The 13,799-nt window shown below is 47.8% G+C and overlaps 1 long non-coding RNA gene across 2 annotated transcripts in view; it reads left to right on the top strand.

Annotated features, from left to right (window-relative positions):
* Window positions 1-1,810: 1,810 nt before the first annotated feature.
* Window positions 1,811-13,799, top strand: part of LOC103657875 — a 32,912-nt gene continuing 20,923 nt past the window's right edge. The window contains exons 1-3 of one of the 2 annotated variants that reach the window (XR_005835989.1): window positions 1,811-3,400; window positions 11,954-12,131; window positions 12,735-12,901. This is a non-coding gene — a long non-coding RNA (uncharacterized LOC103657875). The remainder of the gene's footprint in view (window positions 3,401-11,953; window positions 12,132-12,734; window positions 12,902-13,799) is intronic. The other variant, XR_566991.2, reaches the window with a different exon arrangement.

Raw genomic sequence — 13,799 nt, 5'->3', positions numbered from 1 at the left:
GCCCGGAGGACCCAGACTTAAGGGCTACGCGGAGAAAAATGTCTCTGGAAGCAAAGAAAAGTAGGAATAATATCAGGGGAGAGAGAGAGAGAGAGAGTTGTCACAGAAGACAAGAGAGGAGGCCAGTTGGGCGCTAAACTCCATGCACTTGTGTTTCCTTTTTCCTTGTTCAAGGTCAGCATCTGACATCTCATGAGTTGAGGTGGCCTGGTGGGGACTAAGGGCTTGCGCTCTTGTCTGAATCTTGACTCCACCACCAATAGGCTGCGTGGCCTTGGGCCATGGACCTAACTTTCCCCGACTCCGAGCCCCCGTCTGCAGACGGGAGTAGTACTCGTGTTCACTCTCTAGGGCTGCTGTCAGGATTACAGGAGCTCATCGCTGGAAAGCCCTTCGATCCGTGTTTGGTCCACAGTCTAGGGATGAACGAACATCATAGGTCGTGCGCGGCAGGGGCAGAATGTACTGGTTCCAGCCAATAGGATTGTTTCCTGGGTTTAGCCAATGACAGGGCTTCAGACAAGAGCCAAAGAGCCCTCTCACCACCTTCTTTCTATTCCACGTCCCCTTCCTGATCCAGTCTCTATTAAACAAACCTACCGTGGGCAGTCCTTTCTCCAAAGCCTCTTTCTGAAAATCGTCTCCCCCCCCCCCCGCCGCCATGGGTGCCCCAATTTCACATGATGCCAGAGTTTGCCCACTTGGTTGTGACTAAACGCTGTGTTTCAGGTAACCATGGTGACGGCTCTCCCTCAACACAGCTACCTTCGGTGATGTCCCTAAGTCTCCCCAGGCCTCTTACTTGGAGACTGCCAGTGTCCACCAGTAGCTTCTGACCATCCCAACTCTGAAGGGAAGAGAAGCGTGTGGACACACCACAGCTTACAAAGGAACTCCACAACAAAACCTCCCTTTCGTCCTCACAACGGCCCTGTGAGGTAGATACAGCAGATAATCACGACCCTGGTCCCCGTTTATCAAGCATGTACACTGTACCACGCTCCGTGTGAAGCATTTTCCTACGTGATCTCACTTAAACTCACCCAAGTCCTATGAAGTGGGCTCAGCGTTTCCATTGTACAGGGGAGAAAAATGGGGCTCAGAGTGCCTAGAACTTGCCCCAGATCAAAGAGGTAGTAAGTAACGGGTTCAGACTTCAGACCATCTGACAAAGCCACACTTTTAACCCTTCTACAGCGTCGCCTCACACAGCAAGTCTATGACTTCCAGGCACCATCCTGTCCATTCAGTGGAAGCTCAGAGGGGTGAAGTGACTTGCCCAAAGTCTCACATCTAGGAACTGGCAGAGCTGAGATCCACGATTGGATCTTCTGGCTCTGAGGCCCCTGAAACCAGGAAGCATCAGTGACTGGGTCCTAATGATGTGCTAGGTCATTATTTCCGTAGCAGACTTGCCTTGCCAATCCTGTTCAGCCCAGAACAGTATTTCTATGCAGGAAGTCCTTCTTGACATGTTCTGGGAAATTGATGTTTTCCTGAATCCCAAGACCAATCAGTCAAGAGATTGGGAGAATAGGAAAACGTGTTATAATTTTCCTGTGAGAACTCATGCTTAACAATAAACATAGAGGGGCGCCTGGGTGGCACAGCAGTTAAGCGTCTGCCTTCGGCTCAGGGCATGATCCTGGAGTCCTGGGATCGAGCCCCACATCAGGCTCTTCCGCTATGAGCCTGCTTCTTCCTCTCCCACTCCCCCTGCTTGTGTTCCCTCTCTCGCTGGCTGTCTCTATCTCTGTCGAATAAATAAATTAAAAAAAAACAATAAACATAGAGGCATTCCTGGTATGAAAGAATCCCTGGCATCTAAGTAGAAAGTATGAGAAGGAAATCCTGATATACGGAGTCCAAGACTAAGGTAGACATGTTGGGAACTTGGGTCAGAAGGAGAGAAGTGGGGCTCTGTCAGAGCTCTGGCTCTGTCAGAGGAGCGTGTGACTCTTGATCTCAGTTTCGTGAGTTCAAGTCCCACGGTGGGTGTAGAGATTACTTAAATAAATATTTGTTAAAAAAGGAGAAGTGGTCACAGTCCAATCATTGTTTTTCATAGCTGTTGCCATATCACAAATGGATCTGTGGCCCTATCTGCTGTAAAGTCATTTTCACAAACAGAATATTAATCTGTTTACATGCATCATATATCTCATACAAATCCTATGACTGATGTTCCAAGAATCAAATTTTGGAAACAAACTAGTCCTCCAATGGTCAATTTCAACACATACTGCTGTGTGATAAATCGTGTTGAAGATTTAAACATTTCGTTATTCACATGCTACCCAATAATGTTCTCTGGTATTTTTTGGTTTTTTAATATTTGCTATAGCCTACAGTTCTTTGTAAGTACTCTTATTTATGTAAAAAAAATACAGAAAGTTATGAAAAATAGTGATCTCAGGAATTCCCAAGAATTCCAATTTCTCATTTCCAAATCCTGAAAATGAGTATCTGCTGGGAAATTGGAAACCTTAGCCCAGAGAAATGGATGAACTTCTCAAGGAGCCCAGTGGGATGGCCAACTATGGAGAGTCCCTCTTTCCTGGCTTCCAGGAAAGTCTCTGCACAGGAGCAGGTCCTGGAGTAGAGCTTCCTTGGCCAACATGCCTCTAAAGGCAAAGGTCTGAGAAGAGGTTACTTCGGGGATCCATGGGCTGAGCCTGGAACACTGGTCTTAATGTGAAATATCTGAAGCCTCAAGTTTTATCTCAATCTCATTCCAGAGAGTATCTGCTCACCTTCGTTTAGAAAGTTTTGTGTAATTACCATGAGAAAAATGGCTCCTCCTTAAATGGACGCCCCGTCAAACTTGCACCTTTAACTCTTGACCAGCAGAGGCGCTGCTGCAGGCCGGGCTGTGGAATCAGGCAGGCGAACCTAGACCTGGGTCTGCATGCTGGTTCTGTACGTACTGGCTGTGTGACTTTGGGCAGGTCCTTTAACCTCTCTGAGACTTAGTTTCTCCCTCTGTAAAACGCTGATCATGAGAACACCAGGGTCACTGGGATGTTGTGAGGATTAAATGAGATCATCGCTGTGAATCACAATGCCTGGCACAGAGTAAGCTCTCAATAAACGGGAGACTATTTCCTAATATGACAGTGGACTGGGGGAGGAAGAGCTTGGTGAAAGCCCTTGGAACTACTCACAGGGCTCATGTGCCCCCGGCCTTCTGCAGGCGGGGATTTTCCAGGTCTCTGGGCTCTGCCAGAAGCCTCAGGCTCTCCCCACTAGCCTAGGACGCCTTCCCCGTCCCCAGGCGGGGCCAGGCTGGGGGGGTGGGGGGCTCCAGGGCAGAAAGGCCTCTGTCCCACGTGGGTTCCCAGGGGACTGGCGAGCTTGGCACCGGATAGAAGCTCTTGAAGGACGTCCCCTGGTGCTTGAGGTAACCCTGTTCCCCCCCCAGCCCCCCCGGGCCTCCAGTGGGCCTGCCGTGGGTGGGGCTGGGGTGGGGTGGAGGTGGGGCAGGTGGGGTTTGGGGTGGGGGTGGGGATAGGGCTTGGGGTGGGGGGTGGAGATGGGGCTTGGGGCGGGAGATGGGGGTTCGCTGGCGGGGGTGGGGAGGTGCAGGGTCCCCGCGCGTGAGTGGGCCCCGCGGGGCCTGGGTGCGACGCGGCCGCAGGGCTGGCTGGCCAGGCGTCGCGGGAGACTGGAGGCCGGCGGACGCGGGGGTGGGCGCGCCGGTGCGGGAGGAGGTGGGCACCCACCCCGCACTCCAGTGCGCCCGGGGCCGCTGGCGGCGAAGCGTCCTCCGGCGCGGGGTGTGGTCCGAGTGGTGCCCAAGCCCTTTGCACACTTGGGGTGCCGGTGGGCCCGCTCACTGCGCGAGGGTCCGTGGCGAGCAAGATGGGTGCTGTGACCTTAGGTTCGAGGCAGGCGAGGGCGGCTCGCCCGCGAAGTTCCTGCGGTAGCTGTAGGGCTGGGAGGCTCCTTCCACAGGCGGGCCCCGAGTGGGTGGCTGGCTCTTGGGGCGGCCAAGAGAGACCCGAGGGCCTGGTCTTGCCTGGGGAGCCGGCTCACCTCCCCTTCCCCTGGGGGATCGTCCTGGGTGCCCTCGGGGCCTTGCTTCCTCCCCCGGGAGCTCTGGTGTCCGGCAGCACCGCGGAAACTGGCCGCGCGTTTGTCCGGAGGCCCCTTCTGGGAAGAAGCCTCCTAAGGGGCTCTGTCTTCAGACCTTTCTCGTGGAAGGCTCTCCTGGTCATTCTCACTCCCGAATCCTGCAGGAGGAAAAGAGGAATCTGGGTAGTGTTTTCTCCTCCCTCCACCCAAGACCAGGAAAACCCTGCCTTGGGAATCTTAAATGGGGCAAATGGGGGGAAAATCTTTGCAAACGACAGTTGTATTTCTGACAGCGGGGGGTGGGGTGGAGGCAGGGCTTTGTGGGGGACTCGGCTCCTGAAATCGGACAGAGCGGCTCTACACTTAGTTGCAATGTGATTTTAGGCAAGTTACAGAACTTCTTGCAGTCTGTTTGCTCAGCTATAAGGTGGGGATAGGGTAAAGGCAGCCTCAAAGGACTGTCAGTGTGATGGGGGGGGGTCCACAGACCGTCAGCATGGGGGGCACAGCAGTGCTATGTTAAATCGGAAAGATCAAATATAAACTTGTACCTTAAACAAAAATGTTTCCAACTCTGCTGCTACCAGGTGAGGTCCAGTACCCCCCCCCCCAACTATCGTGTATACCCTTAATGCCCAGCTATTGGCGTCTTATATTATTTACCATTAAAATAACCAGGAGTCCTTGGAGGGTAGCTGATTCCATTTCTTAAACAAGAAAAATCTACAAGCATCCTGTCGATGCCAGAAAACAGGGATATTTTCAAGGATGTCAGCGGTAGTGTTACAAAGACAAATATCCTAATTAAACGGTCTACCATTTTCAAAGCTGTTACGATTTGAGCATCCTAAAATCTGTAACAATCATTATGCTTCAGTGAAATGTCTGGGGAAGGCTCTGAGTCCCTAAACTACTCAAAAGTAGAAAGTCAATAGAAAATCTTGAAAAGGGTCGTTGTACTCGGATACACTCTCCTACAGGTCGTAGAGCTTCTCCTACAGGGAGCTGTCCCAGAAAGGCGATGAGAATAGGTATATATGATTTTGATGATTTTTGTAAATAGGAGAGTGCAAATATATGGGTATCTTGATTCTTCTATTATTCCTGTACTTCTGTTTATAAGGCGGAAATATGAACTCATTTCTCTCTGTGCGAGGAGGGAACTGTGAGCCCAGTGACCCTGGGAAAAGCAGGATTACGGTGACCGAACAGCACTGATAAATACACAGAGTAGTCAGGGAGGAGGAGATGTCAACACTGTTCCAGCTGATGACGCACCCATCGGTCCTGAGGAGAACTAGCTTCAAATACTTATTACCTCATCTCCTAAGAACATTGTTTTCAAGACACATAGACCAATGGAACAGAATAGAGAGCCCAGAAATGAACCCTCGGCTCTTTGGGCAACTAATATTTGATAAAGCAGGAAAAAACATCCGGTGGGAAAAAGACAGTCTCTTCAATAAATGGTGCTGGGAAAATTGGACAGCTACATGCAAGAGAATGAAACTTGACCACTATCTCACACCATACACAAAAATAAACTCCAAATGGATGAAAGACCTCGATGTGAGACAGGAATCCATCAAAATTCTAGAGGAGAACATAGGCAACAACCTCTACGACATCGGCCAAAGCAACCTTTTTCATGACACATCCCCAAAGGCAAGAGAAACAAAAGATAAAATGAATTTATGGGACTTCATCAAGATTAAAAGTTTCTGCACATCCAAGGAAACAGTCAGAAAAACTAAGAGGCAGCCCACGGAATGGAAGAATATATTTGCAAATGACACTACAGATAAAGGACTGGTATCCAAGATCTACAAAGAACTTCTCAAACTCAATACACGAGAAACAAATAAACAAATCAAAAAATGGGCAGAAGATATGAACAGACACTTTTCCAATGAAGACATACAAATGGCTAACAGACACATGAAAAAATGTTCAAAATCATTAGCCATCAAGGAAATTCAAATCAAAACCACACTGAGATACCACCTTACGCCAGTTAGAATGGCAAAAATAGACAAGGCAAGAAACAACAATTGTTGGAGAGGATGTGGAGAAAGGGGATCCCTCCTACATTGTTGGTGGGAATGCAAGTTGGTACAGCCACTCTGGAAAACAGTGTGGAGGTCCCTTAAAAAGTTAAAAATTGAGCTACCCTATGATCCAGCCATTGCACTACTGGGTATTTACCCCAAAGATACAGACGTAGTGAAGAGAAGGGCCATATGCACCCCAATGTTCATAGCAGCAATGTCCACAATAGCTAAATTGTGGAAGGAGCCGAGATGCCCTTCAACAGATGACTGGATTAAGAAGTTGTGGTCCATATATACAATGGAATATTACTCAGCTATCAGAAAGAACGAGTTCTCAACATTTGCTACAACATGGACGGCACTGGAGGAGATAATGCTAAGTGAAATAAGTCAAGCAGAGAAAGACAACTATCATATGATTTCAGGAGGGCACGTATTGCATGGTGCACTGGGTGTTATACACAACTAATGAATCATCGAGCCTTACATCGGAAACCGGGGATGTACTGTATGGTGACTAACATAAAATAAAAAAAAAACATTAAAAAAAAAAAAAAAAAAAGAACATTGTTTTCAACCTGAGGAACTTAAACAATACCGGGCAACTAAACTAAACTAAACTAAATAAAATATAAAATAAAATAAAAAATAAAATTTAATTTAAAAATAAAAAATTTAATTTAATTTAATTTAGAAATAAATGAAATAAAATAAAAAATAAAAGAAAATTTAATTTAAAAATAAAAATTAATTTAATTTAATTTAGAAATAAATAAAAAATAAAATAAAATAAAATTTAATTTAAAAATAAATAAAATTTAATTTAAAAATAAAATAAAATGAAATAAAAATACCAAGCTACAGATCCCATCAAAAAGATCCCCAGATTCTATAATAACGGATTCATCTTCAGGATAAAGAACTCTCACAACTTACCAATCATAAAAGTAACAAACCAGTTGAAAAATGGGCAAAGGAGCTGAACAGACGTTTCTCCAAAGAGCACCGCACATGGCTACCAAGCACACGAAAAGACGCTCAACACCACTATTAGATGCAAATCAAAACCACAACAGGAAGACCACAAAGCCACAAAAATCACACTCATTTGGGTTGCTACTATTAAAGAAAAAACACCCAGAAAATAACAAATGTTGACGAAGACATGGAGAAACTGAAACCCTTGCGCACTGTTGGCGGAAATGTACAATGGTGCGGCTGCCGTGGAAAACGGTGTGACAGGCCCTCAGAAAAGAGCTGGCAAGGGGCGCCCGGGGGGCTCAGTCGGTTAAGAGGCTGCTTTCGCCTCAGGCCATGATCCCGGGGTCCTGGAATTGAGCCCCCTGTGTCGGGCTCCCTGCTCTGCGGGGAGTCTTCTTCTTCCTCTCCCTCTGCCCCCCCCCCATTTGTGCTCACTCTCTCTCTCTCTCTGTCAAGTAATTAAATACAATCTTAAAAAAAATTCTAGGAAGATATAAAAATAATAACTGGTAGAATTACTGAAGCCCTAGAAAGGTATAAAAATTGGAACCTCAGGGAGGTGTTGGAGTAGGGACAAGAGAAGGTTAAACCCATGGTTTTAGCACTTTCATAACCAGGTTTGATGGCAAGCTTTTAATAAATTCTGTAATTACTCTATTTGTATATGCTTACAGCATATGAGCCTTCAAAAGAACCCACCATATTGACTTTGTCTTTACCGTGAAATTATTTAAGATAATTTCATTGGCCAAATTGCAATCAAAGCCTAAGTCCCCCATAGAAAACAAATGGTTTTCAATTTTTTTTCTTTTTCGCTATAGTCTAATAAACTGAGCATGAGACAGAGTTTTGGAGGTCGTAAATATTTCTCTCCAGCCCAGAAGTCTCTCAAATATGAAATCGTCTCTCAGGGGTTCTGACTTCCCCTTAAACGAGCAGGTGCAGGTAAGAACACCTGGCACAGGGCCCGAAGCATAGGACGATCTCAAATCCAGTTTGGATGAGCTCACGTACTGGGAAGGGAAGGCGAGGACATCAGCGAGGCACAGGACAGGGAGGGGCTCTCGCAGGCATGTTGTCTGGTTCACCGGGTGGCTGTTCGGTCATTTAGTAGATGCTAACTGGGCACCAAGGGGTGTCAGGTGCTAAAGATACCATAGTCCAAAGGACAAGCCCTTCCATTTTTTCCTTCTTCCAAGTCCCACTGGCCACCCCTATCTTTCAGCCACAATCCACGACCTACCACACTTTTCCCTTGGGGCCACTCTCATGAATGCAACTAAGACGTTCCAGGCCCCCATGGCAGCCCTGGCTCCCCTTCAAGAGATGGAGAGTCAAGGTCTCAGTTCAGGGTTTAGGTGCTCAGCTCATCTCCACCTAAGTGGTTAGAAGCATGGGCTTTGGATCCCACGGCATAGGCGTGAGTCCTAACTCAGCTGGGCTTTCGGTTTTGGTTTGGTTTTGGTTTTTTGGCTAGGTGGCTCAGCTCCTTTTTATCCTTGACCTTGGGCATGTAATATAACATCACTAGGCCTGTTTTCTTGTCTACCTCGTCAGGATAATAATCCCTACTCAAAGGGGTTCCTGGGAGGATTAAAGGAGATTATCCATAGGTGTGGGAGTATGAGAGTGCGTATTATACGTATATCTGATCTGTATCTATATATGGATAGAGATATAGGCCTGGAGGAACATTAGTGGCTGTTATTATTACCTTACTACTGCTGTTACTTCAGGGTTTGCTCGGAAAATCTTGGATATTTGCTTAGGGCTATAACCAAATAGATTAGATCAAACCACTGGCAAAACATGCTGTTTATTTTCCTGAGTATTAATTCATTGCCCTATTCAGGCCAATTGATGACTGTTCTAGTTCCCATTTCCCCCAAATCATCAACAGAGAAAAACAGATGACGAACGTCAGAAAGAAGGTTCTGGGAAAACATGTCTGCAGAGATAACAGTGTGGGCAAGTGGTTGGAACGCAGAGCATGTATCTGATCCCACTGGGTTCGGGGCCACTGCTCAGAGTTGTGTAAGCTACGCACGGCACAATTCTTGGAGGTGCCCCTCACTTCCTGGTAACAGGAGATCTGTACAGTTATTACAACAAATTTCCAACAGATGGCAGTACATTGTTTGAAGGAAGGGGTACCTTCTTCTAATTCACACCATCAGGCTAGGAATTGATGAACCATTCATTGGAAGAGCTGATCATGGTCTCTCCAGGCGAGAGAGCATGTAACCCACTCTCCTGTCTTGTGTGTGGGTCTAGGATTTAAGAAACCGGTGGCAGAGAGGAACTGCCTTCTCTCCAGGCCTGGGGCAAAGATGAGAATTCCTTGTGTGGTAGACAGATTTCTAAAGCTAACCCCCTAAAACTCCTGGCCCCTGGTTTTCAATCAAACACGAAGCTAGGTGCTGCTGCGAAGAGATTCTGCAGATCTTACTAAAGATGTAATTAACGTTCCAAGTCAGTTGATGTTACAATACGGAGATTATCACCCAATCAGGTAGCCACTTAAAGCAGAGTTTTCTCCAGCTGGTAGCAGAAAAAGAAGTCAGAGACTTGAAGCAGGAGGGGGGTTCTGAGCTATTGGTGCTTGAAGATGAAGGGAGCCACGTGACGAGGAACGTGGTGGCCTTTGAAGAGCTGCCCCCAGCGGACAGCCAGCAAGGAAACATCCAGCACAACCCAACACAGCAAGGAACTGAATATGGCCAACAACCTGAACTCCTTTGGAAGTGCATTCTTCCCCCAAGCTAGGGAAGACCCCAGCCCAGCCAATACCTTGACTTTGACCTTAAACTTTGCCAAGCCAAGACACTGATCTGAGAACCAGCAAAGTCCGCAGGACCTGCTTTAAAGGGGTATTGTTTAAAGCTGCTAAATTTGGGGTAATTTGTTATACAGCAAGATAAAACTAATACGCTTGGTTTCCTGAAAGATCTCAGTGGGAGGTGCCTGGGTGGCTCAGTTGGTTGGGTGTCTGCCTTCGGCTTGGATCGTGATCCCGGAGTTCCAGGATCAAGTCCTACATCGGGCTCCCGTCTGCTTCTCCCTCTGCCCTTCACCCTGCTCCTGCTCTCTCTCTCTCAAATAAATAAAATCTTAAGGCCATAAGGGTGGTCCCTACCCTGCCCTAGGTGTGTGGGGTGGGTGTCTTTATGATAATCACCTGTGACCAACAAAGACTAACCAGCCCCTAAAAAGGAAGTGAACCATTGAAGGTGTTATCAATAGAGATGTTAAAAGGATTTGAGTTCCCTGGTGAGCTTTCCGAGAAAGACCAACCCTAAAGGCCCTTGTTGGGAACCCTGTCGGGACCCCTCTCATTTTTGAGCTTTTTCTGTATCTTCACTTAAGAAACTTCTGTATCACTTTACACACACACACACACACACACACACACACACAAATAAATAAGGGTGGGCCCTAAGCCGATATGCCTGGTGTCCTTAATTAGGAGAGATTAAGACACCCACACACACAGAGGGAAGATCATACGCAGACACAGGGAGAAGATGGCCATCTACAAGCCAAGGAGAGCGGTCTCAGAAGAAACCAACACTGCCGACACCTTGAGTTTGGACTTCCAGCCCCTAGAAGTGTGAGAAAATAAATTTCTGTTGTTTCAGTCGCCACTCTGAGGCACTTTGTTATGGCAGCCCCGGCAAACTGATACCCTGGCCCCCGAGAGGAAAACGTTGCCCTACACCATGGCCCTGTTTGCGAGGACCCAGGATCCTGTTCTGGCTGCTAAAGAGTTAATAAAATCATGAACCGATAAAGAACAGCTAACAGACATCTAAGGGGACTCAGAAACCACGCTGGGCCCCTGGATGAAACAGCTGCAACTGAAATAAAATTGATGGAAGAAGACTGTTTTTTTTTAAAAAAAAAAAAAAAAGGTTACAAGTGCTCAAACTTCCTTGCCACCAGTCTTCTGATCCTCTTCCTTCCAAGTCCCAGATCATCCAGCCAAACCAAGAGCAACTGCCCCTGAATGCATATAGTTGTGTACTTCTGGCCCTTTCTCGTGCCAGACATAATGAACAACCAAATGCACTGCTGGAAGATCTGTCCACTGCAGGACTTTTCTTCACCCCCATCCAAGTGGGGTCGGGGTCCCGCCTGTCCCTGTCGGGTCGCAAGAGCGTATCAGACTCATCTGTATAGCCTTGAGGTTTTTCTTCCACAGTCAGCTGGGAATAAGGGCCACCCTAGGATGTCACGGGTTTTGAGGGAGAGAAGACAATGCAACAGGAACCACTTGCTCGTGTAAATGGCTCCTACCATCTGGATCTTTCCAAGCCTGGTCTCTTCTATGCCATTTTCACTTGATAATACATTACTGCTGTTCACACTCAATGTCATGGTTATGTTGGGCAGACAACACTCCATTCATGATGAGACTCTCAGGTCGCATGGTCACCCAAGGTCACTCAGGTAGGTGTTTGGTCCCTACCAACTCCCCGTAGCAAACCAGACACTTTCTCAAAAGTAGAATATTTGTGTGCAAAAAAGGGCCCACATTTATCAAATATCCTGTGAGTCCGTGCTTGAATTCTGCGATTAGTGAATGCTACTGGCTCCTTCTAGAGGACCCACAGGGCATCCCCGCTTGCCATGGACACTTTGGATACCATGGAGTCTGCCCGATCATCGGCAGCCAGCGGTCGGGCAGCATGAACTCCCAGGCAGCTCCCAGTGCCTGCAGAGCCCTAGTCCAGAAACTTCACTGAGTTGGCAGACCCCTGAAGGTTTTGTGGGGTTTACCTCCCACTTTCTAGTTGGCGTATGTCTTACTAAGGCAATTAAAGTATGTGTTACCTCCTTCTCCTTAGCTCCAATAATGCTGTCAGTATAATGGCCCAGTGTGATGTTTCGTGGAATGTTAAGGTGATCAAGATCTCTGCGGACTGTATTACTTCGGAGCAGAACCTGAAGATACACGATGGCCTGGACAGCTAAAAAGGAAGCTGCTCTGCTGGACCCTGCGTACTGTCACGGAGAGAAAGCCAGGTAACAGCTACCTGCCAAATACCCGGGGCTGTGCTGACTTGCTCTGGGGAAGGTACTAACTCTGGGGCAGCGGCTGCAATCGGAATCATCACCTGATTTAAGTTCATGACAGTCCACAGTCGTTCTCCAAGCTCCGTCTGACTTCCGCACAGGCCATACTGTGGGTTAGGTGGGTGGGTGATAGGTCTCACTACACTTGTTTCTTTCAACTCTTTGACCAAGACATCCATGGCATGAATCTCCACACTTTTCCCAGGGATGTGCTATTTTTACTGGGTTGTTGTTTTTGTAGGGAGGGGAAGTTTCCAGAGGCTTTCACTCAGTCCTTCCTACCCTATTGGCCCCCAGTCTATGGGTAAGAGAGCCTATGTGGCGATTCTGCTACTATGTTAGTTTTCTGTTTATTGCCTCTCGGCTTCAAATTCACCCTCCAGTATCTGCTCCAAGATAACGGGCTGGAACATGTAAGCATTTCTCAGTGCACTGAGCGTAATGTTAAGCCTTGCCAGTAGAGGGCGCCAGAGGGCCATTGAACGAGGAAGGGGCTGCCCTTCCTGGTTCTAGTCCTGCTGAGGTTTCCGTTTTCTCGCACTTGCTGCGCAGTTTTGCAGGACTACACGTATGTGGGCACATCCAGTGGGCCTTAGATGTGTGGCCAGAGTAAGGAGTTCTTTGCGGGAGCTCACAGATCCCAGCTTGCCACCACCTTGCCGCGCCTCCTCTTCCCGGACTCAGACCCCCCAAACCGCAGACCACATGCTGCCTTTGCGGTAAGTGGATTCCTTACACTTGGACTCCTTTTGCACACTCACCCATCAGTCTTGACCCTCCTGCAGCTTTCTCTAGCCCTGAACTTCTGCAGAGCAAGGTCTCTCTAGCACTTGACTTCGGTAGTGATCCGGTTTTCTCCCGCGCTGGGCTTTACCAAGTGCACTTTCCGTTTGACTCCTGAAGTGGCTCGGCTTGCCACGGCGCTAGACTCCTGGGTTGGTGCAGTCTAGCACTGGGCTCTTGCAGAGTGTACTTCCTATGGTCTTAGTTCTAGCAACTTCACCCGACACTCCAGAGGGCAGATTTCCAGGAAGTCCCATTGTGGGGGGCACATCACTGACTTCTCTGCCTTTCTTTCGTTTGTTCGTTAGTTTTTTTTTACTTAAGTGATCTCTACACCGAGCGTGGTGCTCAAACCCACAACCGTGAGATCAACAGCTGGGTGCTCTTCCCAGAGTCAGCCGGATGCACCCCTCCCCCCCATGCCCTTTCAAATAAAGCCTGGATCTTAGACGTGGTGGAAGAGGACTCTGCCTTGGGTTTGTCATCTCAGCCCCAGGGACAAGTAGCTGATCTTTACGTCTGCTACTTCTACAGTCTCTAGAATTGTCTTGAGCTCTCGTTAGCCTATTCTCTAAGCTTCCAAGCCCCTATTAATAATTCTTTATGTTAAACTTTCCCATTGTGGCTTCTGTCTCCTGATTGGACCTTGACTGATCGATAATTGGTACTGGGAGTGGTCCTAGGAGACAGACCCATACAGACGGGGTTTTGCCATTGATTTGGTCACATTTGGGCTTCAGTAGTGCTGAGTTCTTTGCCAGTGGGAAGTGGTACGCTAGAAATCCACAGTCTGCAGTCGCGTCACAGTTAAAGCGGTCACCGGTGGCTGATCGT

This window comes from Ursus maritimus, unplaced genomic scaffold (genome assembly GCF_017311325.1).
Source record: "Ursus maritimus isolate PB19 unplaced genomic scaffold, ASM1731132v1 scaffold_2, whole genome shotgun sequence".
Classification (NCBI taxonomy): Eukaryota; Metazoa; Chordata; class Mammalia; order Carnivora; family Ursidae; genus Ursus; species Ursus maritimus.
This window is presented reverse-complemented; position numbering and strand designations above follow the sequence as displayed.